Raw genomic sequence first — 26,541 nt, 5'->3', positions numbered from 1 at the left:
CAGCCCCGGGGGGGGGGGGGGGCCGCCCGCATCTGCCCGGGCCCCCCCCCCAGCCCTGCTGCCTCCCCCTGCCTTTGTTCGGGCGATGCGGGGCGGAGGGCAGGGCGCCCACGGCCTCTGGGGAGCCACCCTCACTTGGGGGGAGGAGGCGGAACCCCCTTTCCTTCCCCCCCCCCCCTCCCCATGTGTTTTACGATGCCGGTGGGGGGGCTCCGGCTTTGTCCCACGCCCCGTGCCGCGAGGCTCCAGCTCCGCCGGGCTCCCCGGGGCCGCGCACCCCAAAAGGGGCAGCCGCGGCCCCCCCGGGACCCTGAGGGGGCGGCAAGGCCCTGCTGGCCCCGTGCCCCCCCCCCCCCCATTCCCACACCCCCCGGGCGCTGCCGCGTGGGAACGCGCCCGGCGCCGCTCCCACGGGGGCCGCGGGGCTGCCCCAGCCCCCCGCCCACCCCCGCTTGCCACCGGGGCATTAATTCATTAGTTTTAATAAATAAACGTATAAGCCCGAGGTAGAGGTCGGAGCGTTTTAATAAATAAAGATCGGCTCTGAAACTGCAGTGATTTTTAGCTGAGTAGCTAATCTTCTCAAGGGCTTAGCTCGGAGGGATCAGAATAAACAGATAATAGAAAGTCGTTACAGGCACCGTCCCCTTAAACTCTGCTTAGGAAGTTTTATTCTTTTAAGTTATTTCAGATTCTGTGAATTCTATCTGCACGTAGTGCAGGTGGAAAGGGGGGAAAAGAGAGATTAAAAATGTTAGCTAGATACATTCCCCTCAACTGGAATCTTTTAAAGAGTGAGTTCATTATATACCACCACATTCAATTTGCAAATGCAGTTCCCGATGCTATTCTTCATGGTTAATAACTGGGAATTGATTGAAAAGGGAGGTCATGCAGCTTTCAAAGAAGAAAGAGCCGAGCCTAATGGGGCTAGTGAAGAGATGGTTTTACATACACACTTTCAATGGTTGTTTTATTAGATGTTTGCAGGTTGTGATTAACAGTATGTGGCAATTTTATTATTGAACAAACAATGCCTCTGACAAGCAGGACACAGCCTGCAAAGCGAACGTGAACCATGCAAAGAAGAGATTGCACTTGGTGTTTCCACACGTTTATACCAGCTAATTAGGGCAAATCATAAATTACTGTGGGAAGGGAAGATTTGTATGTGAGTTGGTGTAGTTCTCCTTGAGCGAACCATCTTCCACTCATAAATTATCTCACTCAGGAAAATGACCTCTGCAGGAACAAAAGGAGCTCTCCTAAAACGGGAAGCGGGAGGAGAGGCCAAGCCTCGAGAGCCACCAGCGCCTCTTGACCCTCTCCCAACGGCAGGAGCTGCCCAGTCAATAAACTTTCCCCCGTGCCTCCCCTCCAGCTCCGTGTCAGGGGATGCTGCTGCCATGACCAACAAATCCGTCTTCAAAGCCGTTCCCCCGCCAGCTGTCTGCGAGCACCGGCTCCTGTCCTTCGGCGGGCGGAGGCTGCGCGGAGGCTCAGAGCTGTCGCGGGCTGCAGACATCCTTCCCAGAGCCAGACAGAGCACGCGGGGCCTGGCATTTTCGAGGTCTTAACCTGTTGCCTGACGGAGAGAGTATTTAAAGCCGCGAGCCTTATTAATAAACTCCATGCAGTGATGGCAGCTGAGGACTTCTGTTGTAAAATGGAGGATTTTGAAGAAGCCTGGCAAAACGTAGGCCCAGTGCTGTCCTCAGAGGGGTTTTTGGCTCGTTCTCCGAAGGATCAGGATTAACTCCAAAGGTGGTCATGGCTGAAGAGAGACAACATTTTGCTGGCAAAAGCATTCACTTCTTCCCGTAGTTCCTGCTTAACCCACGTGTAGTGGTTGGAAGGAGTAGGGCAGATTCTGCTCCCTTTACTCCACCTTCATCTCCAGCAGCTGCGCTGGCAGCAGTAAGGCTTCTGCAGCTTTACACAAGTCAGAAGGATCTGGCCACAGCGTTGCTTTCATTAATAAGCCACCAGAAATTTTAAGATCAATACTGGTCTGAGGATACACAGTACACCCTGAATGGGCACTTGGCTTGCAAAGTCACAGCTGACTTAATGGGATGTGTAATGCTCTTAGCTGGCCCTAATAAATTATCCCCCACTGGCGTGCACCTGGGTGTATTCCAGGCCGCACGCAAGGTGGAAAGGCTGGAGATGTGCACACCTGCCCCAAAATCACACAGAGACATCAGCCCTTCCAGGCCAAGGAAGCAGTTGGTGCTCGCCGAGGTGGGAGCTCAGCAGGGCAAACTCATGGAGCTCTTGAAGTTCCAGCAGCCACAACAGCTTCAGCTGCAGGCAAACCGGGTTTGTTCCCACCATCACAGCCCACACGTGGGCTGCAGACATCCAGCCTCACCTGCCTGATCTTCCCCATTTCGTGCTCTTTAGGGTGAAGCTGCCATTTGCTGCTACAGGAAGACAAGACAGGACATTAGGAGAAAATCCTCAAGTTGTCTCAGGTATTCTTCATAAAGCAATGTACTTAATATTCCTTCCCCAAACTTGCCTGCAGCCTCTCAAGGGCTGTAAACCTTCTGGCAACCCCGCTGAAGGAGAGTCCCCAGCCCTGCAGCCTCCCTGCTCGGGGAGGACGGCCAGATTCTGCTCCCAGCTGCTGCGCCTTGAGCCAGGAGCGACCCGAAGGAGGCCCATGGTGGCACCCACCGGGACTGAAAATCAATTTGCTCAAGGTCACGGGCATGATGAGAGCAGGACCAGGCATCCCCTGCACGACACACACCCCGCTCACGAGCGAGGCTCCAAGCGGAGCCCTGCCAGCATCCATGAAATGCGCGGGGCGTGCCATCGCGGGGCACTGTCAGATGAAACCCGGGCAGTAAATCACGCGGCGTAGCACAGCTTAATGCCCTGTCTGTGACTGTATGTGATACACAGCCTCTTCCCACAGAGTTGTGAGGATCAGCTGGAAAAAAAATAATATCTGATTTGACTTGGGGTTTGATGCTCCAGCGTTTCCCAGGCTAAGATGAGATCAGTAGGTCGGACCCATAGCTGAAAGCTTCTTTGTGTTTTTATGCCTATTAAACTGACCTCTTATACATGGAGTCTGACTAAGGTGCTGAATAGTTTATGTAATTTTTTTTTTTACTGGATCTAATTCTAGCTGACTCAAATCTGGGTTTTCTGATTGCAGAAAAACCTTCAAACAAGGAACAATCTAGCTAATAGTGCTTGCATAAATCATTCTCAAAATAATGAGTATCTGTGGAGTGAATTCATTTAGCTAAATAGATGGAAGACCACTTTAAAGTTATTTAGAAAGATTAACAAAAGAGAAGGGAAATGAAAAACAGATAATAAATTGACGAGAGAAGGAGAAAAATTGTATTAGAAACAATGAATTTGTAATAAATTCAAAATGCTAAGGAGAAATTTCCAAAAAAGGAGATTGGCACTGTGGTAGTTTGGCTGTGCTGGTGCTAAAATGTATTTTTAATTAAAAATACACGGATGTTAAAATGCATTTTAAAATAGATAGATAAATAGGTCCCCAGCCAACATTATATTTTTACTTTTATGACTTTCAAATTCACCAATAATTTGTCATTTCCTCAGCACAAGAAAACCCCTACCTACTGCAGGGCTGTTTCTTCCCCTGCACTCGACATACCTTCACCAGCCCTCCCTGCAGCAAACCACGTATGTCCCCCTGGCCAACAGTGGGACTTAGGCCCTTCCACTTGGAGCCTGCTCCATTTTCCATCAAAATACCCAGAAATCCTTCCTTGAGTTTGAATCTGGGCAAGATTAGGACTTTTTTTTTTTTTTTACCAGCTTCAGCTCCTGGAGATCCTCACAGCAGCAGACCTGAAGCCCACGATCATTCTGTTGTTGCTGAAGTTCATTCAGAAGTTGCTGAAGGAGACACGGAGCCATCCCGAGGTGCCTCGTTCACACACCACCGCCTTTGGTCATTCCTACCAGCGGTTTCAGGTGAGGCTAGGGGTGGGAGAGGAAAGAGGAGTTGCCTCAAGCCCCCAGATAATTGAACATGAAAACTATATGTTTTTTTTTTCTTCCCAGGAAGGTATAGTGCCTGATTTGTAAAAGCAGTATTTTGCTCCCGCATCCCTTCTTCTCTCACTTTTCCTTCCTCCTGTCTCATCCTTTCCCTTCCTTCTCCATGGATTTTGCTGTGTGCAGTCCCCATCCTATTTCTTAGTCTAATGTCCATACCTCTTCCCCTTGGCCTTTTTAAGTGGCTTTACAAGGTGCCTGCTATCCCCGTAGCAGCCCCGCAGGGATACCCTACAAACGTACTGGATTGTCCTGATGCTTTTTCGGTATCTCACAGCCTCCACAGCAGCTCTGTGCCTGCGGTACAGTGGCAGCAGCAGACACTGATTTTTCTTTCCTCACTGTCAGCAGTTTAGTGAATATTTGCCCCCTCCCCAAGGTCTCACACTAGGTTTTAATGCTTTTATGGTGCAATGTTTAGGTTCTAGGTCACCCAGCCTTGAGAAATCCAACAGGAGGCCTACACGAGGAGGCCCACTTAAACCCTGAGAATAAAGCTGGAGCAAAACTGGTGCAGGGCTCCATACAACGCGTCTGAAGTTGACTCTGCCATTCATGCTTTATCTTCTAGAAAAACATCATTTTTCAGAAGAAAATGTCCCTATCAACTTTCAGTACTGCGTTAGAGAAGCACAAGGCTACCCTCCTTCAAAGCCTTTCGCCCACCTGCACTCTTTCCAGTCTCACAGCTGAATGTGCAGCATTTTTAAATAAATCACCAAGCGAGCATATTTCAAACCCACACATTTCGGACAGGCTCAAAACCTGCACTGTGGCTTCTCTCTTTTTTCTGTTGTGTTTGCCGCTTAGATTTATTTACTTCTCATATCATGTTTAGACTTGCTAAATATAAAAACTGTTTAAAATAACTGTGCAAAATATTCTCCAAGTCCTTGAGAAAAAAAAAATACAGTGCTCAAGACTGCCTTCTCATGTTTTATGGTTTTAGCACATGTTGCAAATAGAATATTTCCATAATAAATATTTGTTAAAAATAATTTCCACGTAAAGAAGTTAGTTCTAAGCCAACAGCCCCAGCAAGGCAGAAGAGGAGCTACCAGGTTGGCAGCGACAGGCAGTGCTTTTCTGAAAAAGTTCCCCAAAATCATTGGAAGACGCAACCTTGAATGGGAGGACAGGTTTGGTCTCCAGATTTCCCCTTTGCTTACAGTCTTCATCGTCTCCTCAATGCGGACACCTGCTCAGTGAGAAGGAACCAGTGTCAGGGGCACAAGAGCTGCAGACGCGTGTTCCCTGCAGGAGCAGACACCCAAAGGCACACCAGCATGGCTTGCTTGCTCATTGCCCTGCCTTCGCATAATTTACTGGTCCCCGAGCTCCATTTCCTGACTGCCTTCTGAGTGATTTTGCCTGCTACAAGAAATCACCATGGCCGTGATTTCCCCAGCAAGGAGTTTCCTTTCACGGATCTGGAACTACACGTCCCTTAATGTCACTCATTGCCCTGTAGCTTTATGCAGTGAGAATGAGAGGAGCTTCACTTTTGCAGATGCCTGCTGCATTGCCACTTGTTTATTAGATGGGCAAGACAAGACAAAAATAATGACTCTTCAGTTTGTTGCCAGTATCGAAAACACTTTTGGTGCAGTTCTAAAGCCTCAAAGCCTGCAAGAGTCTGATTTCTTGCTGAAAATTCGTGCTTCTACTCAGACGACAACAGAAAATTAAAGACAAAACAATTTAACCAAAGAGGTACCTGAGTAGTTTTAAAATTAATTAAAATTAATTTGTTCATTTAAGGGGCTTCACTGTAGGTCAGACCCCATCAGAGGTAAAATTATTCTAATTGATTTTATTGTTGGTAAATGCATTAATGGTGCAACAGAATATTTGAAATCACCAAGGCAAACTGCTGATGATACAGATTCACTAATTTACTGGACAAAATGACCTTTGTTGCACTAAGAACCAAATCTTACGGGACAAAAGTCCTTTAAATAGCTGCTAATATTTTAAATGAATTACCCAAGATGATGATGTTGAAGAGCTAAATATATTAGAGCACATAACATACATGGGGATATACACAGAATATGTATGGGTTGAATATATTAGAAGATGCTTTGCATGAGCAATAACTTAATTTGGGACTGTTACGTGTCCACGGAGGGGAAGCAAGCACACACTAAACGGTTTGACATTTCTCTTCCATCCCTCAAAGACAACTGTTGGATGGCAAACGCAAGGTAAGGGAGTGAAGCCAAAAGGACCAAATATTGCACTGCTGTAGAAGTTCAGCTATCAGGCAACAAATCCTTCAGCTGCAGCAGCTGGGACGCGTGCAGGTAGCGAGAACGATGCCCATGCGTGGCATGGCCAGGCTCCTCTGCCTGCCCTGGATGCTGTGCCCTGCAGGAGGACAGTGCATAGATGAGCCAAAGATCTTGCTAAACGCAACAGGAAACAAGAACTAAGCAGTGCCGCATCCTGCTCATGCTATGAAACTCCTATAATGTTCTTTACGCAATTTATTGTAAATCACTCATGGCTTGTTTAACGCTCCGCTGATTTTATCTTGATTTATTGCATTGCCACCCTGCCTGGTGAGGCAGCAGCCATGGCTTTATGGTCTTTAATCAAAGCCCAAGCACCTGTAGCAGCATGTGTCTGTCTGCCCAAAGCCCCTGCATGGTGCTCAGCATCCCACGAGCTTGTCTGCAATCGACTGAGCCTGGAGACCTCGGCCCAACATGGGGACATCAGCACCACTCTGCTCCCCTACTTCCACGAGCCCACCAAGGTCCCGCACGGCCCAGCTCTGGGATTTCCCATCCCTGCTGCTTTGTGGGGGGCACACGAGCCCACCCGCCCTTCTGCTGGCTCCTGTTATCCTTTACCTTAATTCTGTAGGTGTTTTCTGTAGGTCTTGGGTGAGATCCTGGTCCCACAGCTGTCCTCAGCACTGAGAGTCCATGTTCCTCAGACAGCCTGGTGAGGCAGAGATCAGGAAAACAAAACCTTTAAGAGAGGCAACATTTTACCCCAAACAATTTATCTGGGGTCACACAAGAAGCCTGTGACAGTGGAGCAGATCCAGACTCACCAAAGCTTTAATTACAAAATTAGCTTCTCCTCCTTGGACAGCAGTGTGCATTGGACGACAAGCACCTAAGCTGGTGACATCTGAGTGGTCTCCAGCTCCGAGGAGGTCAGCAAAGGGAGGCTCTTTTTGAAGGCACTGGACTACAGCAAACCCACAGAGAGCATCTGAAGGTCAGGAGAGCATCTTTTCTCCCTTTTTGTGGGGCAGCCGACTTCACAAGACACAAAGAACAGCTGCCTGAAAGAATCCTTTCATCACTTCAGGCAGCTAACAAAGCCAAAAATAAATATTTCAGCTTCTGCAGTATTTAAAAAGACTTTATTGCTATAAGGCCCAAACTTCAGCGTATCAAGACCTCTTTACGCAACTCGACTTAAACGAGTAACTGCTTTAGCACCATTAGAAAGAGTTAGACCAAAAGCTCAGCAAAAATAGAAACAGGTCCCATGAAACTCTGCTAACACGCCCCAAAAAAGCTGAAATAACTGCACAACCAGCCCCGAGGGCACAGCCCACCCAGCAGCACTCTATGGGTCCCCAGTATAAGCTCTGCCCGGTAAAGGAGCCGCACGGTGCCCTTGGTGCGGGGCTTGCCCACGACGGGGCTGCAGCACAGGGCGCTGCTCCGGGGCTTCGCGCAGGCAAAGCGGAGAGCTGCAGGACACGAGGGGCATGCTGGCTATTTTAATCCCGCGCCGTAGACACCGAACAGCTGCACGTGCCGGGCGCAGGCCGGGCGCAGTCACGTCCTGGTTTGCAAACCTTGCCTGAAACACCTGGCCCTCTGCTCCCCGAAGGGCTGTGGGGCAGCCCTGCAGCCACACAGCGGGGTGCCGAGCTCGCTGTCCCGGTGAAGGGCGAAGGACACCCCCTCTTCATCATCTCCAACACTCGGAATTGCTTAGGGAATCCTAAAAGGGAAGCCGGGTGCTAAACGTCTTTGCTGGGTAAATAAGAAGCAGAGGCTCCAGCGTCTCACTTAAGGGACAACCCTGTGATGGCCACGTACAGAAAATGGCATGCTGGAGTTTTCCATCCCCATTGTGTATTCCGTGTGTTGCAGTTTTCCAACAAACATGGGGGAAAAATACAGAAGGGGGTATGCAAGCCTGAAAATACAGTGTATGCTTTTAGAAGTAAGGCTCTTGCTAGCTTGAACGGGAGCCATGCGGCTCAATCAGTATCAAAAATTTAGCAGGAGCACAAGTCTTCTGCAAACTAAAGGCAAATGAATGTTAAAAGTCCAACTCCAGCTCACCTTTGCCCTTCCATTAGCTCTGTATGTGAAAATGTTCTTATTTATAGACCTATAGAGACTGGCAAGTAAATAAAAGAGCAAACAAGCTGGAAGCAATAGGTTAAACATATCTGCAGGACAAAGAACAGCGCGGTGAAAGCAGCTAAACAGACATCGAGATGCATAAGAAAGACATATTTCTGAATAATTCAGCCTGCATGCCCGGCAGCACCGAGAGACAGAGGTTGATTTCTGCTGGAAATCCCTGCGGGCGACCACCCCAGGCTGCACGATCAGCTGCCTCTTGTGCTCGTCTGATGGATGTTTTTGGCAAACGTCTCCCAGCCCACGAAGTGCTTGGTCTCGTTGCACAGCTCAGCACGGGGTGCACCCAGGGTCCTCCCAGCCCCGCGGTCACCCCTCATCCTGCCTTGCTGCTGGACGAAACCAGAACTGCTGCAGCCTTTGTACGGGGAGGTGGGGAAGGAGAAAAATGGCTCTAGCAGAAGCAGGTGTTTTTACCAACAAGATTTCCCCCATTAAGGGAAATCCAGTTTGCAGAAAAATTGAAAATTCAAAAGAGGTGGTGATTTATAGGATAAAAGGTGCAGCACATATATTGCGAGGGGAAAAAAAGGGCATTTGCAAAGCAGCTGAAGTATGTAAAGATTTGCTTTCACGTTTGCTGCCATCTGGGTAATTCACAAGAATAAAGCCGCCTCTTATCTCGCTTGAATCTCTAACTTCGTTCTCATTCCCAGCATGTCCCGTCACACAGGGTACAACAGATTATTCCCCCCCAAGCTGTGCCCATAGGGGGAGAGAAGGGGGCACGTCCTGGCTGTGGCCAGGTTCCCTCGAGCCCTCCCTCAAGCCTGAAAAGTGAGCCACTTGGATGAGGCCAAACCCAAGCTACCAGAAGAGCAATTCATAGGAATTCAGAGGGGGAAAAAAAAAAAAAAAACACAAACAAAAAACAACAACCAAACAACAATAGACAACCACCAAAGCCTTGAAGATTTGCAGAGACATTTCCATTAGTTAAGGCTTTCTTGCTCTCTACAGGTCAGCATTTCACATCCCTGGGGCCCCATGGAAAACATCAGACCTCCTCTCCTCCAGCCTTGCTCCTGTTCATTACAAGGGGATCTACCAGTGGGTGACCCTCCAGCAACTGTTCCCTTGGAGTGAAGCACTCTCATTGTTTTAAATAACTCAAAAGGATATATTTCAATCAGCTCCTGATTGTTAGGATTTATTAGGCTGAACCCAAGGGCAGGCATGGAAGCTAATTAGAATTATTATTTTCAGGTGACAACTATAAGGAGCTCTCAGGGACATATTCAGCCCTTCATGTTAAGGCCGAGGTACAATTTTCAGGGTTATTTTCTGAGATTATTTAATGGGATGGCTCTTTTTAATAATGCAGAGGGGTTGCGGTGGGAAGAGGAGGAAAACCAGACCCCGCTGAGAAATTCGGAAGGGATAAACAAACAAAAGGACGTTAATAAGGGGGGGGCGGTTTATTGCACCAAAAGCTGCCATGGAACCAATTGCTGGCCCAGCACAGCCACTTCAGTGCACCCAAATTCCCGAGTTGATCACAGAGAGGGAGTACAGGGCTCAGAGCCCATCACGGCTTCGTTTGTGTTCTTTCTGTGGGTTCTTTATCTGGCAGAGCCACAAGCACCGTTCCTCCCCCTCTCTCCTCACTCTGCTGTCTTGGTGCATCCAGCCCCAGCCAACGGTGAAGCCGAGGTCCACAACGTGGCTCAGCATGGTGCAAAGCCACTGCCACAGAGCAGCCACCGATGGGCAGGTGCCATCGCTGGAGCATCCCATGCAAAGCCAGTGCCATGCCGGGAGGTCTTTGGGCCTCTGGAGCTAACCCAGATTTTTCCAGCCATGCAGGCAGACAGGGTTAGCACATCCCTCTGTGTACGGGCATCCTGCCTTGGTGTGGGGCTTTTCGGGGTTGCTCCCAGCACCCTGTCTCTCTAGAAACCTCGGTGCAATAGGGGCAGCACTGTCCTCACGTGCTGCCGAGCCATCGGGGCCGGCACCTTCTCCGCTGAGCAGCCGCCACCACCCTCAGCTCAGGGCACGGAGAGGAACCAAGAAGCAAATTATTTACGCAGAAATAACCTACTCAGCGGTTGTTAGCCGGGCTCCGAGGAGCTCACTGCTCCTAATGACGTCTCCAGAGCTTTGCTGGGAGGGAATATTAAAGAGAAGCGCAAGAAAACAAGCCGGTTGTCTTTGGTGACTGACTGATGCCAACGGACTACAACTTGCTAAGCATTTTCAGATAACATTTGCAGTTGACGACTTGACATTTGGAAACCCTGAGGACCTGGAAGTAGATGGAGGAAATTTCCACTCGCAAAGGCTGAAGTGCACTAAACTGCTTTTGATCGGAGCTGTCTAGAAAGCTCGGGAGGTACGAGCAGACAAACACACGCGGTTCAGGGACGCCTTCACCTCGAAGAGCAAAAAGCAAGCTGGTGTTAACACAGGACACGGAGGCATCCAAGCTGCAGCAGGGTTAAGCACCTATATTTAGGGTATCAGACTAACGGCCACATCCTGGCATTGCTGAGGGCACTGTGAGGTACGGAGGAGGTCAGCAGATCCTCCTGCTCCACCACCCACACTCGCAGCCCCACGGATATAGCTGGGAGGAGGTGGCTGCTGCAAGGTCACCTCTGTCTCCATCTCTCCCCTTGACAGCTCTGGGGCGAAGAGCTGAGCACCCGAAACATCCCCACTGGCTCTTGGACATTTAGGCTCTAAATGTCTTGGCACGGGACCTCGGTGTCCTTTGGTCATGCAAAAGGAGAAAACCAAAAAGCTTCCCGAAAGCCTCGAAATAGGGTCTGTCGGGAGGAAATGAAACCAAGTCAAAGCCTGCTTGTGAAGAGCAAGTGAATATCTCAGTTCTGCACCACAGGACACATTCTGCTCTGACACTCACCATCTTCTCCCCCTGCTTCAGTTTCTCCTTTCGGAAAAAGGGGCTCAGCATGTGCCGACAAGCGTCAGGAGGCAGCTGCTCTCAGGACCTCTGTAGGATGTACATATCCATCTTTGGGGGCCCTCTGCTGGCAGCCTCGTTTTCCAGGAGCACAGCAGAACCCTGTAGAGATGGGCAGGGGGGACTTGGGTCTTTCTTTCTTTTTGTAGAAAAATAATTAAATGCACGGACAGAGCTGGCGAAGGACATCACCTGCCGCAAGCAGTCCTGGTCTTCACCAAGGTCATTTTAGCCATATTCACAGCCTTAGCTGTGCACTAGGAATATTTGTGTTCTTATATCTCATTTGCATGAAAACCTGTGCAATTCCAGCAAGTTTTGCATCGCTTGACCCTGCTAATCCTCCCTTGCCTTCCCTTTCAGCTCAGACATCACATCCATGGTGCCCAGGGGAACGGAGGGACCTCCTGGCTCAGGTCTCCTCAAACCCATCATCCCTCAGCAAAAGCCTCTCTTCTAACTGCTAAGAACCCATTCTCCAGGTTGGATTTTTATTTTATCACCTATTAATACTTACTTCTTCGTGCACCTGCATTGTCTTTTAGCACAGATGATTCATTTCTCTTCATCCACTGAAATATCCCCCAAATGTTACTTAACCAAAAGCCAGCCAAAGAAGAAATGCATTTTTCTTTTGTGGAGGAAACCAGTTCCCCTACCAACAAAAAAAATATCAAGACAAGCAGGTTCAATGTGCCTTTGTAAGTCTGGATTGGACTCAGTCCTATTTTCATCCCATTATTCTTTCCTTCACAATTTGTCTAAAGCTTTGCAGACTGTGAAAGGCCAGTCGCTGCCTGGATTGCTTTTCCTCCTCCTTTCATACGGAGTACTCTGTTTGCCATTCTTCAGTTATATGAACCATTCCTGAATGACACGTCTGTGAAAAGACTTTGCCAACAGAGATTTGTCTTTTTTTTTTTTTTTTTTTGGGCGAGCTCCAGCCCCTTCAGGATCCCTTTGCAGAGACTCCCCCATTTCCTACACCAAGGTCTGCTTCAGACTTGAATTATTTTCATATACCTAAGGACTGTTTAGCCACCCTGTTCTTCCTGCCCCTCATAGCACTGTTCTTGCCATTGAAAACAGAGAAAGTTTTCAAAAACCAAGACTCCTGAAGGTTTCTGGTTGTCCAACTTGACATGAGCCCTGAGCACCAGGAGGGTCTCTTCCATATTGCTCCCTCCCACACAGCTCAGAGGATTTTTGACTCCGAAACGTATAATCCAAAAAGGCTGGGGGCATCCTCACCCCCAGGCACATCACTTTCTTTTCCTTATAAGCCTGGGTTTCCTTACCCTTTTTCCTTGAAGACCCCATTTCCAGCAGCCGCGCAGCAGAGCCCCAGCCTGGGCTTGCTCGCCCTGCCCATCTCTGCTCCTGGTGGCTTTCGGGAGATGACACAACTTCAGTACTGAATACGGGATAAAAAATAACAAACCAAGAGACGAGAGTAACGAACACGGCAGAAAGCACTATAAAAAGACCTATGAAGAGACTAATGACACTGTTTAAACAAAGTTGTCTCCTGTGATAGTGCTAAATCCTTTTTATGACCTTTCAGCCTTTCAGAACAGTTTATAAGACAATTTTCTGTTTGCTAGGCTTACTGACAAACAGTCAGTAACTGCTTATGCTGGTACCAGGAGTCCCATTACAGAACAAATAAAGTCCATTTTACTATTTCCCCCCCTCTTATAAAACACGGGACCATTTCCCTTCCAAGCTGGTCCACCAGAGGAGGGGAAAAGCATCTGGAGAAAAGGAAACGCTCTCCAAGAGCAGCATCACAGGAGGCAGCAAGAATTGCTGGGGGAGATAAAGCACATTCTGCATGCGATTACTGCATAAATGATGCTTTGATCACAAAAAGCAAAGAGCAAGAAGACAGTTTTAATGGTCTGAAAACACATGAAAAGCAAATGTAGGAAGCGGCTTTGATACACAAGACAGTGGCACAGTATTTATTTTGTGACCTTTAACAAGTACGGGCAGTGCAACAACAAGCTAATTTGGTGGAAGAAAAAAAATCAAAAGGAGACGGAAAAATTAACCCGAGAGCTTCATGGCAGAGGGAGGAGAGGAGCAGACCGGGCTAGAAGCACCTCTGCTGACTGCTGGCATGCTGGGGACCAAGCCCTGCAAAAAAGCCTCGTGTCCCCACCAAGAGCAGCAGGTGCCCAGTAGCTCCCATGGACAGGGAATTTGGGAAATCACTTGGCAGAACCCCAAAACTAAAGCACGCTTAGAACAAGCATTAAAGGTTGTATCTGCACACAGCCCAAAGGGAGGTTTTGTAGGGGATGCCTCAGCAGCCAGGTGGGGAATGTGAGGGAGAAGATATTTGAAGGGATGGAGGGTGTGAGCATTGACTGGGAAATAAGTTTTCAAAAGAACTTTGAATATTATGAAAAAAAAGAAAAGAGCAAGATGTGCACATGAATCTTTTAAGTCTTCCCTACAAGCTGTTTAAAGTTGACAAATTCAGAGCTATGGAATTGACAAGTTTCCATTTTGCACATGTGAAAGGGCAAGGCATTAGAGGCCCCGAGAGCACGGACAAGCTCCTGCACTGGGGCACACACAGTTTATCTGCCTCACCCCAGGACTCTGCCCTGGCCATTTGCACCATTGTTTTGTTCTCACAAGGATAAGGCAATCCACAGTACCTATTTCTGCTTGAAACCTGCAGAAAGAGCACTTGCTGTATGCCATTATCTCCCTGAGAGCACAAACCACCCCACGGGAGAGAGAAAACTTCCTGCACAGACCACCAAGGCCAACCCCTACCTTAGACAAATGCAGCAAGTTGCTGGAAACTGCTGGATTTGGCCAAAATTTCTAAGCAGTGAATGTCCCACATGGAGAAAAAAAAAAAAAAGGCATGATAAACAGTCACGAAAGGACAGTGCCCATCAGCTAATTTATGCCCCATGAATAATTCAGCCACATCTATTAAAAAAGCTTCAGCTGACTGGAAACACAGAGAAGAGCTGGTCTGGATGTAGGGAGGAGTGCCGGCCACCCCAGAGGCCTCTTCCTCTTCCTGTGGGCTCCTGAACTGCACCAGTTGGACCCAGAGGCTGAAAGATGAAGAGAAGTGGTGGAGAGGAGCCCAGGAGATAAGAGCACAAGGAGCTCCTCCACCTCTAAGCGCATCCTCCAGCTGATGCCTCAGGCTTTCTGTGGGAGAGCTCAGCACTCACCCATCACAGCTCAAATGGGGATTAAACCCCACGAGAGGCTGAGATGTTCCAAACTGCTTTGGCGTAGCAGGGACCTGGCCAGAAGGAATCAACCCCGTGCTCTGGGCCACGATCGGCGTTTAACTCCCTGCGCTCACCCTTCAGGTTCTTCTCACACCACGGAGAGAAGTTGGATGTGTTTCAAAAGTGAACCTATTTTCCAGCACTTCCTACCCCTATTTTTTCTTTTAAAATCATGACAAACTTCCAGAGACCCTGGGACTGAAGGGGCTCCCTCCTTCCAGCTCTCTGCAGCCAACCTCCAGGGTGCTCAGGCAGCTTTCTGCGGGATGCCAGAGCAGGACCCACGGCCACCCTGCAGGACAGTAAAGAGCTGGTACCATGGCAATACGTAAATACTGCAGCAACCGCCTCCACTGAAGTGCTTTGTGAGCAGGAAGAAGCCAGAGCCCATCTGAATCGTCAGGACCTCTGGAAACTCATCACAGCCAGCAGAAGTCAAATCGCACTCTTCCTCGCAACACGCAGCAAGCCACGGAGGCAGTCGCCTTCTCTCATCCAAACTTTGCATTTATGTAACCTTAGAGAAAGCTCTGGGCCTTCATCTTCCTAAGCAGAGCTTCACTTCAGTCCGCTATAAGCAAGTTTATTTATTTTTTTTTTCTCTTTTCTTCCAGAGAGCTCAGCATTTCTCAAACCAGGGTTTTCAACCTGAAATGGGGTCATAAAACCTTCTTAGTGGGGTTACCAGCCCTTGGTCACTTTCTGTTTGTTCCAGATAATCTGCAAGGCTGAGTTCACGGAAGAATTTTTGTTGTTGTGGCAGGATGGTAGAGCATAATTTGATTTAAATTTATCTTTGTTAGCCAGCAAATTTGTCTGCCTCCCCTATTGGCTGGCATTATCGTTTTGTCAGGGCCACTAGGAAATATCTGCAAAGCGTTGTGCTGGCCGCAACAAAAAAAAATCTGTTCCACAGATAAGTGTGGGATAACAGTGGGAGCAAGAGGGGGTCAAATGAGACAAAATTGTTTCATGACCCTAAGAAATAGGGTGAGAGACCTGCAAGGCTGCCCCCCTTCTGATACGCACCATGCAGTGCATGCTCCCATGTGTGAGTGCAGAAAGGCTCCTGTTCAGGCCCAAACATCATTTTGTCTCAGGTACCGAGGGCACAGAAAGGAGGAGGTGCAGCACCAGACCCCCTGCAGCGAGACAAGGCACTGTCCGGACCAGAAGAAACCTCGTGCTGTTTGCTGGGGTGTTGGAGCTGCCCGGGCTGCTCCCCAGCCCTTTTCCTTGCATCGCCTTGGCTCAAGAAACGTCCCACGCAGGCAGCATTGCCAGGGATGTGTTTTTCTCTGCTTTAAGCCTCCTTTCTATTGTCACTGGGGTCTAAAGAAGCATTAGTAGGACAGAGACAGAAGCCTCATACATTTTAAGTATACTGAGGGTGAAAAGCTTAATAAACCATCACATCTGGAGCCTTCTTTCCCTCTCCACAGTCATGTCTGTCTTGACTTATTCCTGCTCTATAGAGGAAATGGCAGGATTTAATAGTCTTTTATTAGTATGTCAGCTTTTAAAATGGTCAAAGCATTATTCATAGGGCAGGTTAAAAAAAAAAAAAAGAAGGAAATGCAGCACATTTAGTCGAAATACTACTAGTTCCAGCCAATGAAAGGGTTGAGATAAATGCAGCTATGTGTTCCTGGCCCCTTTCTGTCACATCTGGAGAGGAGCCGTCACACTTTCTCTCCCAAACCAGCCTCATTTTTACTTCATTTCCATGCTTCATGCCCCTGTCACTCCGTGAAGCAGCACTCTGGGAGTTTGGGATCTCATGCCCTCGAGCTGCAGGAGAGGCTCTGGTTCCACCAGCTTTAAGACAAAAGATGGGTTGCACAGATGCAAAATGAAAGTCTCAAGCATTTCTGCTAAGTTAAGGTCTGCTCCACCTTTACCTATTACTGCTTTTACTCCCCATTTCTTTGTTTCACCTATGCCTGGTGTTTTTTTTGTTTGTTTGTTTTTTTTAAACATTACCAAAAGCCTTTGTTTTCTCAGTTCTTTTGCCACCTGACATTGTGACCAGAACTAAAGAGTTGGTTTTCAGGCAGAGGGGGATATCTTTCCTCTACCCAGCATCCTGCTTCCAACTTCTGTGCTTAAAAGCACCAACAAGCTTGTGAAACAAAGCCTCATAGCATATGCATGAAAAGAAGTTGCCTGAAACAGATCTTCCAGAAAAAGACATTATATAAAGATAAATGAGTGAACGTTTTTCCTCATGCTTGCTCAGAAGGATTAGAAAATTTCACCCTCTTTTTTTTTCCCATATTTAATTTTCTGATCAATCCCATGTCTTTCACTCCACCTTCCAGATTTTGGGGTTCTGCTTTCAGCTGGAAAAGCTGAAAGGCAGCATCTGCTCCCAGGTTCTTTCTGGCTCGGATGGGAAAAGCTAGAAAACCTGTTCCCATCACAGTCCCAGCCCAGACACAAGCTGTTCCCTGATGCATCCATGTTTCAAGGGCTCATTAAAAACAGACCTTCTGAAACTTGGAGGCTTACCCTTCATTACTGACTACACTGTCCTGGAAGCCTATTACCTTTAATTGGCACACAGTTGCACTGAAAACATGGAGCTGGCTCCACTCTAATCCATGCAAGCACTGCCTCTAGATTTCGATGGAGGCAGCTTCTCACCCCAGAGCCTCTTAGAAGTAAATCTTATTTAGGTCAGCAGTGACATTTTCCTTTCTGAAATAGTAGGCCAAACGCCAACGAAATTGGAGCACATTAGTAGGAGCAGTCAAGGGATTTACTTTACAATACTATGTATTACACCCATGTGAACACTAAAAAAATGCGACCCTGCTGCACTGAACTTCCAACAACTTATTCATTGGTGCTGGGTGAACATCAGAGTTTCCATTCCAGAGGAAACCTAGGTTACTGTTAAAAGAAATCCCCTTTAGCCCCACTTGGAACAAAGACCTACACTAAGGCTTCCCATCAAAAGTCTCAGTTCAGTAACAAGCATACAAGCTCTTTAGCTATCAGAATATGTCTGAGAAGACTTTATGAATGTCCAAGTGGAGAGTTTAGCTGTCAAAAAGTTGCATTTCTGTAAAAATCAGCATGTTTTTTTATGTGTTTTCATGCAAATAAAAGCACCAGCTTGGATGGGGAAAAGCCCTGCCCCAGGAAGGTTTCAGCAGCCAGCACATGCTGCAGCCCTCTGTGAGGGGAGGGTGATGGCACTTCAAAGTTATTGAATCCCCTCAAACCTCAATTTCTATAACCTGAGCAACAAGAAAAAATGGATGAGTGATACAACTGACAATGTCTTTTTGCCTCAAATGCTAGAGAAACCCTACAGTTCTCAAGCTCCTTTGATGGGAATCAGGCCATCCTGGCCTTAATAATAACAATCAGGATTGATTATTATTAATTCAAGAGATTCACAACTTGGCCCAGGGACTACACACCCAAACTGCTTTCTTCCTATCCTTCAGCCCAAAGAACTGAGTAGATAAGCAGGGATATCTAGGATCAGTTATAACTGAGGGATTCCCAGGATCTCAACACAGCTCGCACCTACTGTTTCTTCTCAGCCAGGGCCTGTGCTCTTCTCTTTGCCTCTTTCTGCAGAGATGCCACCCAGAATCCACAGCAGGGCTGTAGACATCCCCTGCCTCTCCCACTGTTCTTCAGTGACAACCTGACAAACCCTCCTTCCAACAGCCAGTTGGCCACGTTGGCTAAGCAGCGCTGCTTGGAAGTGGGGAGATGGTGAGAGGACCAGAACTGGGAGCAGTTGGTGATTGCACAGTGCTGGATTTGTGCTGGGAGCCCAATATTTTAGCAACGACTTGAACAAACACCCCGTAACAGGCACAATCCTGGTGATATCTCTACACAAATTCTCAGAAGGAAATGCTCCAAAACCAAGCTTGACTTGAATGACAGAAAACAAGCTCCTGCCTAAACCCAAATTACTGACAGCAATTGATCAATCCATGTAGCTTTATTAGCATAGCCTGACTGCAGGCTTCTTCCCAACAGCATCTTGAATCAATAGCTTAATTGCCTTCCTGGCTTGTTTTGCTTCTGGTTAAATTCCCTGATTAATCCTGCAGACTCAGGGAGGCTGAACGAGTTAAATCTGGACAGACTGAGCTGAGCAGGATGGGCCCCTGGATCTTCACCTGGGAGCATGCAGGAAGGCACTCGGCAGGTGGGATGTGCTGGGGGAACACCACAGTGCCCTGGGACCTGTCACTGCAGCATTACTGCCTGGGAAAGGAGAGAGGTGGGTTTGCTCATGCACGTGCCTGAAGACATGCTGACAGGCAGCACATCCTTCGCTGGAGATGTTTCCCATGACACTATCGCTGCTTTTCGACTGTCTCTTCTTCCCTATTTAATCCTTGCACCTGGAAACAGCCTGGCACCATCTGATCTATACTTGTTCTCAAGCAATGGTCTTTAAACATTGATCACTATCACCGATAGCCTGTTTCCTACTTTTCACCTATCTAAAGCACATGTTGCCTGCAGCTCAACCACGGCAGCTTTGAGGGGGCTTTTTAAACCCCCCACTGGATCCTTTGTGAAGGCAGCTCTTTCCAGATAAGACAACTGGCTCAGAAGTGTCATTAATCCTGTAAATAAGATGTCCCCATCAGACAACTTCTGTCACGTCTCTGACATTTGTTAGAAGGTGGCAATGCTTTTGCACCTCTCCGCTAACTATTAATCTCCTAGAGAGGCTAGGAGAGCTATTTTAAGTGTGACCTGCAAAGGAAAGAGTCTTTGAGGTTTTTTATTACTTAGAACAGGTGAGGAACTGGGCTGTTTGTTTTCCCTACATGGAGCCAAAGCAGGTGAGGAAATTTGTGGCCTTTGAGGATAGAGCTTTCGATTCCTGAAAGACTACACAAAGGGCGAGAGATGGTAAATCTGTTCTAACTGGTAGACTTCCAGTTACCAAGAAATTGTAACCTATTAGCAGTCAATCGCAGAAAGTTAAATCACAAAAGAGATTTTGGCTGACTAGAGAACATTTGTACACTGTTAGGGAAGCGGTGAGTGCAGAGACAGACTCACAAAGTCGGATGTGATAAAGCCTAACAGTCCTAATGTTTAACGTTAAAAGCAAGACAGAAAAAAGGTGACAAACCAAAGCAATACCTCACCGATCAGCCATTCCTCAGGTGGCTCAGCAGGGCCAGGAGGACAGGGTTTGACAGTCCCCTTGCTGACAAGCAGGGACACTTTTCATTGATCGCACTTCCCAACAGCTCCTAATGGCAGCGTGATCTCATCACTCCCAATAAACCTCAGTGCACTGTGGGCATGGGTCCCAAACGGTGACCTGGGCGTCATGAATGGTCCCCCAGATGCAGATCTGCATCCACAAAGCATCACATAAAGGGTTTTTATCCCTGTAATTACTCCACCACAGTCCTAGGGGAACACCTTGCGTTTGCAGCAGCCGCTGCAGCGCTGGTCAGGCTGTGAGCAGCTGGCCGCTGAGCCATGGCGAGATGAAGCCCAGGTCCCTGGTTCTACTGGCACCAAAGACAACCAAGAAAGGACCACAGGTTGCTTTCTTTGAAAAATCATCAGAAAGTTTCTAGCCATGCCATTTGGGAGCAGAGGAAGGATTTTCAGAATGAAAGCAGCTTAGTTATGCATCCGAGACAAAGTTCTTCCCAGACAGGAGACACGTACTTGTCTGCGTGTCATCTAACTTGTATTTAAACTCTGTTCTGAGGGCATTTTATTTCAAGAGGGTTTAAACTTACAGGCTGCACCGGAGAGTATTTCATCCTTAAAATACTCCTCCAGACAGGAAGGTTTTCTTACCAAAGGTTACAAGAAACTGGCTTCTGACATTTAATCATGGTGATTTGCTTCAGCAGGCTGGTATAAAGTACCACTCAGCATAAATAAAGACATCAATCTGGCTGAAATTTCCCAACTGCTCCAATTTCACAGGGCTAAGGATGAGTAATGCTCCATTCTTGACTCCATTTGGAGCATCTCATGGACAAGGTGGTCCCTGTGGTGAATTTGGGGCTTTCCGTGTATACTGCAAGAGAAGCATCCAATTCCTCCTAAAGCCAGCAAGGGGCAAGAGTCTGCTCCAGGGTGTTTGTACCACACTGTATGGGATCACCACTTATGCTCTCACATGTGATAGCAGCAGTGATGGCCGTGTCCAACTAGCAGAGGGGATTTAGTTGATTTAGGGCTGCTGCTTACAGTGGGAAAGGCTGTAGGGCAGGGGGAGCACGGCTACAGCAAGAACACCCTGGGGAGATTCTGGACTGGCAGAGCAAAATGACACATGTAAATCTGTTTCATTGGAAGAGACCTCACTATTTGAGTAAGTTTAATATTAAACTGACTCAAACATTGGAACAAGCCCAATTATCAAGGCAGTTCACATGCTCAGGCCCATAGGGCGTGATGTACCTTCAGCACTCTTGCCAGGGTTTGCTACCAGCTCATTGTGGCTTTGAAAATTGCTCTGAAAGTTTACCATAAAGAAAATAAAACAAAAGACCAGGAAAGGTCACTGTAACAGCAGGCAGGATGGTGCTCGGGACACGCCTGCTGGCCTCTGAGCTCTGATCTCTTCACGAGCGAGGTGCACCTCTCCACTGACCCCTGCTTTAGCCACTGGAGCCTCCATCCACCCCCCTATTTAGGGGTATTCACTATTTCAGAGTTTTTATTGCACAACAAACTGCTGAGACCCCAGTCAGAGAAGCAGGAACACAAAAACACTCACTGTTTGTAGTTTTACTGCAAAGCCCAGGGTTTTCAGGCCACAACATTCACAGGCCGCTGCCCACCACAAGACACATTAGCTGAAGATCACAGGCAATGCTGCCAGGGTCTCAGACAGCTCTGCAGGGCTTGACTTCAGGCAGACTTCATGTCAGAGATGTGGATTTATTTCTCTACTGTCCCAAAATAACGGCTTATAAGCCAGAACAACCAAGAGCCCTGCGATAAGGCACCTTAAACAGCACCGAACAGCTACATGAGGGACAGGCCCAAAGGATTCAGCCTTTGTCTCATTAAAAGCTGAGCACTGATGTTGAATGCAAGGTTGAAGTCTCTCAAAGGGCAGCTTTTGTAGGAGAATTAAGCACTGAGAGAAACATGGAGGACCCACAGAGCCCAGGCTACGTTCCAAAAAAAAAAAAAAAAAGTCTTTGGTTGCCCAAAGGACAGATGGCTGTGGGCCTACCATAGAGGAGTTCCTCGTGTTGCCATCTTTCATTTCACAGAAGGAAGAAAACATCTGTGACCAGGTGGGCAAATCTCTCTGAGAAGCACTACGTACAACAGATTAGAGTAAGCCAAGAAGCAGCGGGCAGTCTCCAGGGCATGGTACAAGAGGACTGCCCCCAGCCAGCTGTGCAGAGAGCAGCAGGGACACTCGTAACAAAACCAGCCCCACTTCTGGGTCAGGGTGGCTGCTGCAATCACTCCTGCTCACAGGCACAGGACAACTCTTAAGGAAGGATTTCTGTGAGAGGCAGTGGAAGAGGCGTCAGAGCCACCACTTGCTCAGCATGGGGGGCAGAGCAGCAAGGCATAGATACAGATGTCCCAGGAGAGAGCCAGGCAGCTCTGCAGCCCAGCTCCCTGCACAGCTCCTCGGCTGCCTCGTTTAGGAGGAGAGACAAAAGGTTGCATTCCCCACTCAGCCCTGGAGCAAGAGATAATTAGTAGCTCATTTTTTTAAATCCTAATAAGTGTTCCCCAAACTAACTAGCCGTGTTGGACATAATGTAAATGACTCTGAAGAAAACACGATTTGTGGAGCAGTCTAATTAGATGGCCATGAGAGCAAGGAGCCTGTGGGAGACCTATTTGCACAAACCCCAGAAGATTCCCACGTAATAACAAGAGCCAATGTCTTCATTTCCTAAACATCCACACTAGTGATCAGCCTACAGGCTCCATTTCACCATTTGTGAATGCCAGTTAGCTCTCTGGATTTAATCCCTCCTCTTTGAGTGAAGCAGGGGAAAGCAGTCGTTTTGGAGATGTGGCACCACAGCAGCTGCCCAGGGAGCCCACAAACCCCAAGGTCAGCTCGGCAGAGGAGATGGCACAACCCAGAGCTTCACAGTGGTCCTGTCAGGGCCACCACAGAGAAACAAAGCAGTTTCACAGACCCAGCAAGAAGAGACCTCTCTCCTGGGGGACAGGCTGTTGTAGCTTCCACCCAGGTCTGGCAGGACTGCTGGTTTCTCCAGGAGAAGAGAGGTGAGTTGTGTTCTGACCCAGATGGAGGTCTGGAAGCACTGCCTGCCCTGGCAGCCAGCTTTTAATTGATGTAACACCTCCTTCCAGATCTTACCTGGCAGTTTGTGGCACCGAACATGGGTTTAGCTCACTGCTGAGGAGCTCGGGCTGCAGACCTTGCCCTCTCCTGTCCTGAAGGCATGGGACAAGGGGAGTCTGCTTTCCTCAGCTGTCAATGCTTTAAATAAGAGTTCAAACCTATGTTCTTGAGAGCTGCAACAAGCAATTACCGCCTGATTGAAGGTTATTGGTGCCCACAGTCTTGGCACAGCTTGTTTTCTGAAGCACCAACGGGCAGCAAATAAGTGTTTTGTCACAAATCAAGGCTGTCCTAGAAAAGCCAAAGGAGGGTCTGCAGCAGCCACAGTGCCATTTGCGTTAATAGCAGCAAAGTGTGAGGGGCAGCGTAGGACAGAGATGAGATACATCTCCCCCCCACTATGAAGCTGAGTAACCTCAGGCCAGAGCCCAAGCTGCTTGCAGCACCGAGTTTATGCTCATGCCAGTTTAGGGACATCTGCATTCCTGCTCATGGCACTGCTTTCAACACTACAGCGGTCAAGCTGTGCTCCTTGGAGGCAGGTTGCAATCACTGCACAGCCTCTCAGAGGTCTGCTCAAACCATGGATTACTCCTGGGAGAGATCCCACTCCATCTCTGGCTAGATCAGCTCATCTCTGCACAAAAATCCCTGAGCACTGACCCAGCCACTGCACAACCCTTGCAACAGGGGCACTTCTCTGCTGGGCCTTTCCTCCAGCCACACTGGAAGTAGGCCGGAAGCAAGAGATGGCAGCTAAGGGAGGCACAGCAGCATTTCCTCATTCTCTGCTCCAGTGGTAGCATGGCCAGGACAGTGGAGGAAGAAGGAGAAGCATCCTGGAAGGTGACTGAACAGCAGAAGGACACAGTTGACTGGATTTGAACTGCTGCAGTTTCCTTGTGCTCTCCTACAAGAGGGAAATGAGCTGGAGGGAGAGTGCCTTAACCCCTTACAGCAACTAATCATGGTTGTTCAGGATCAGGTGAAACCAAGCGAGCACAGTGAGAGGGCAGGAAGATTTCCTGAGCAAGTCCAGCTTTCGTGCTTGGCCAGCCAAGCCGGACAGCAGCTCTCGAGAGGCTGCAGACTGACAGTGCTGCAAAGCCAGGGATCTCCCGGAGCAGCCACCGATCTGAAACAGGAGTCTCCGACCCAGGCAGGAATAAAGTCACAGCAGATGAGGAGCTCAGGCCCCACAGAAGAGCAGAGCATTTTGTTACAAGAGTGCTGAGCAACTTGCAGGTCTCCCTCCGGAGCCAGCTTTCCCCAGGGAGCCTGCCTCCCTCCGACCTTGCACACAGACACCGCTGACCTGAGTGCTCCCGAGAGCATCCGAGTGACTTTGCAGCACAGAGTAAATGGGGCTTATGGAAAAGTTACTCAGGCACTTCTGAGCTTATATCCATTGCTGGAACTGCAGGTACCTGGGCTTTGTGCTCACTTCTACCTAAAATATTTATGTGCTAATAAAGGTGGAGCCAGAGGAGCCTCTGAGGTAACTTAGAGAGGTAAAATCCTCACTGCAACCAAAATAGCTGAGACAGCAAGCAAGTCAGAAGCAATCAAGAGCAATTAGAACATGCCTGTACTACATAACATTTACTTGTTATGCTACAAGGGTCCAAAAAGCAAAACAAAGGGGTTTTGCTAATTCTTTCCTACTCCATTACCCTTGCAACCAGAAAAGCATATTAAACACCTCTGCTGCGCTCTCTGCTTCCTGTGTGTTCGGTTCAGCTCTCCCTTGTCTCAATAGCTTAAAAGCCTGTTTTTCCCTTTAAAAGCCAACTTGCCTGCCAGGTAGCTTCTCTTAATCTCTCAGTCTTGGCTAGAAGCCTCTCTAGGCTGCTGAAAGAGATAGCTACTTACCCTTTGTTCTTGCGACAAGAAAAGGCTCAGCTATCAAATCCTTCCAGATTCCTTTGTAGTCTGAGAGACTCTGAAATGGAAAGAATAAAAAGCCATGTATCAGTCTAACAGATTAATTACTACTAAGGCTACCAGTAGGACCAGCTTATACCCACGCCCCTCCTTTCTACAAAGCAAGCCTTTACCAGCCACGATGGCTATGAGACATGATAACAGGGTCAGTCACCTCGGGCAACAAGCATCACATTCCTCCTAATGTCAGTGGCTGGCCTGAGAAAGCAGCCAGAGATGAAGCTGGTGCTTCCAGCTGTGGCTTTCCCCCTAAGGCTGATGGAAGAGGTCCCCAGGAACAGAGCCAGCTGAGGACTGTGGTACCCAGACATCCTCCACGAGCAGGCTGGGCAGGTGAAGACATCCCACCTGGATAGGCAGAAGTGTGTTCAGCCTGGTCTAGGGCTGTTGCTTTCTTTCTCAGTGACACAAAGGCAAGGTTCCCTGCACACTGCAGTTGCACACAGCTCGTCAATTAAAGAGAGCACATGGCTCCCATGGAGGCAGCACTCATTTACACAATCTGAGAACTGATCCCTAAAGTTGCAGGCAAAAATAACACCCAAGCTACCAGTTACTTCAGCGCAAACAAATATGTTCATTATGAAGTTCTCTGTAGCTTACACAGAGTTGTTTCAAAAAGCATTTTTCAAAGTCACTTTTAGAGAGCATTCAACATGGTAAGCATGAAGGGCCCCCAGCACCCCACCCACACCTTGCAATGCTACTTTCCTCCTGGAAAGCAAACCAGTACCCAGCTACTTCTGCACCAGGAGGGTCTCAGCCCCCCAGCACAGACCCCCACATGCCTCTTGTACAGCAAGAGGAAACGGCGTGGAAAGGAAATGGCATGGAAACCCTCTCACATATCTAGACAGTGAGAGTCCCAAAAGAAAAGAATAGTCAGTTCAAGTAAGCTTTTCACAGCTCAGTGTTAGATGTACTGGATCTGCATTCCTCAGTAGGGCTGTGAACAACTCGAACTGCTGTCACTTCTCAGAAAAAGCCTTCCCAAGAACAATTCTTCAGGTTCAACCTCAGTTGAGCACACACCAATCTCCAAAAGCATCATTCACTCTCCTGCTGCAGTTACTCACCATCAAAGCCCATCACCATGCCATTCTGCCCGCAGCTGCTCCTTCCCCAGTCACTGGAACACTTCTCCTTCTGCCTTGGGCAGCACCTTGCTCTTCTCCAGTAGCCTGAGCATGCTGCCTGGCCACATATATCACTGATCCTTTAACAGCTGCAAAACATTTTTTCTGATTTCTGCAGCAGAATAGCTTTAGAGAGGATTTAAGCAGGGTTAACAAAGTTCTCTCTGCTGAAGAGCAAGCCTAGTCCTGGGCTAAACAGAAGGGTCCCCATTTCATACGAAAAGACAAATACTACAAGCAAGCGGCTGTTGCAACCAGTAGGGATGCAGCAGAACACAGTACAAAGGTACCAAGCTTTTGGAAGCGATTTCTCCCATCTCAGTGTTATGCAATCCATCACACCGGGTCAGTCAGAGCAATCCCAGTGGTTACACTTCATCCACTCCAGCTAGCTGAAGCAACGGGTAGATGCTAGTGTCACTGCATGCTCTAGTGAGCTACAGTGGGCATCTTCACACTGAGATAACACAGTTCTCTGGTTAAC

The 26,541-nt window shown here is 48.3% G+C and overlaps 1 long non-coding RNA gene across 2 annotated transcripts; it reads right to left on the bottom strand.

Moving 5' to 3' along the window:
- Positions 1-872: 872 nt before the first annotated feature.
- Positions 873-26,102, bottom strand: LOC106032122 (uncharacterized). Of its 2 annotated transcripts, XR_010825128.1 has the most exons (6): positions 25,998-26,102; positions 24,850-24,919; positions 6,915-7,005; positions 3,811-3,978; positions 2,375-2,426; positions 873-1,774 (listed from the first exon to the last, which is right to left on the bottom strand). It is a non-coding gene; the product is annotated as an uncharacterized lncRNA (long non-coding RNA). The 2 variants fall into 2 exon arrangements; XR_007164776.2 differs by having other exon boundaries at positions 873-2,426.
- Positions 26,103-26,541: the final 439 nt, after the last annotated feature.

This window comes from Anser cygnoides, chromosome 15, assembly GCF_040182565.1.
Source record: "Anser cygnoides isolate HZ-2024a breed goose chromosome 15, Taihu_goose_T2T_genome, whole genome shotgun sequence".
NCBI lineage: Eukaryota > Metazoa > Chordata > Aves > Anseriformes > Anatidae > Anser > Anser cygnoides.
This window is presented reverse-complemented; position numbering and strand designations above follow the sequence as displayed.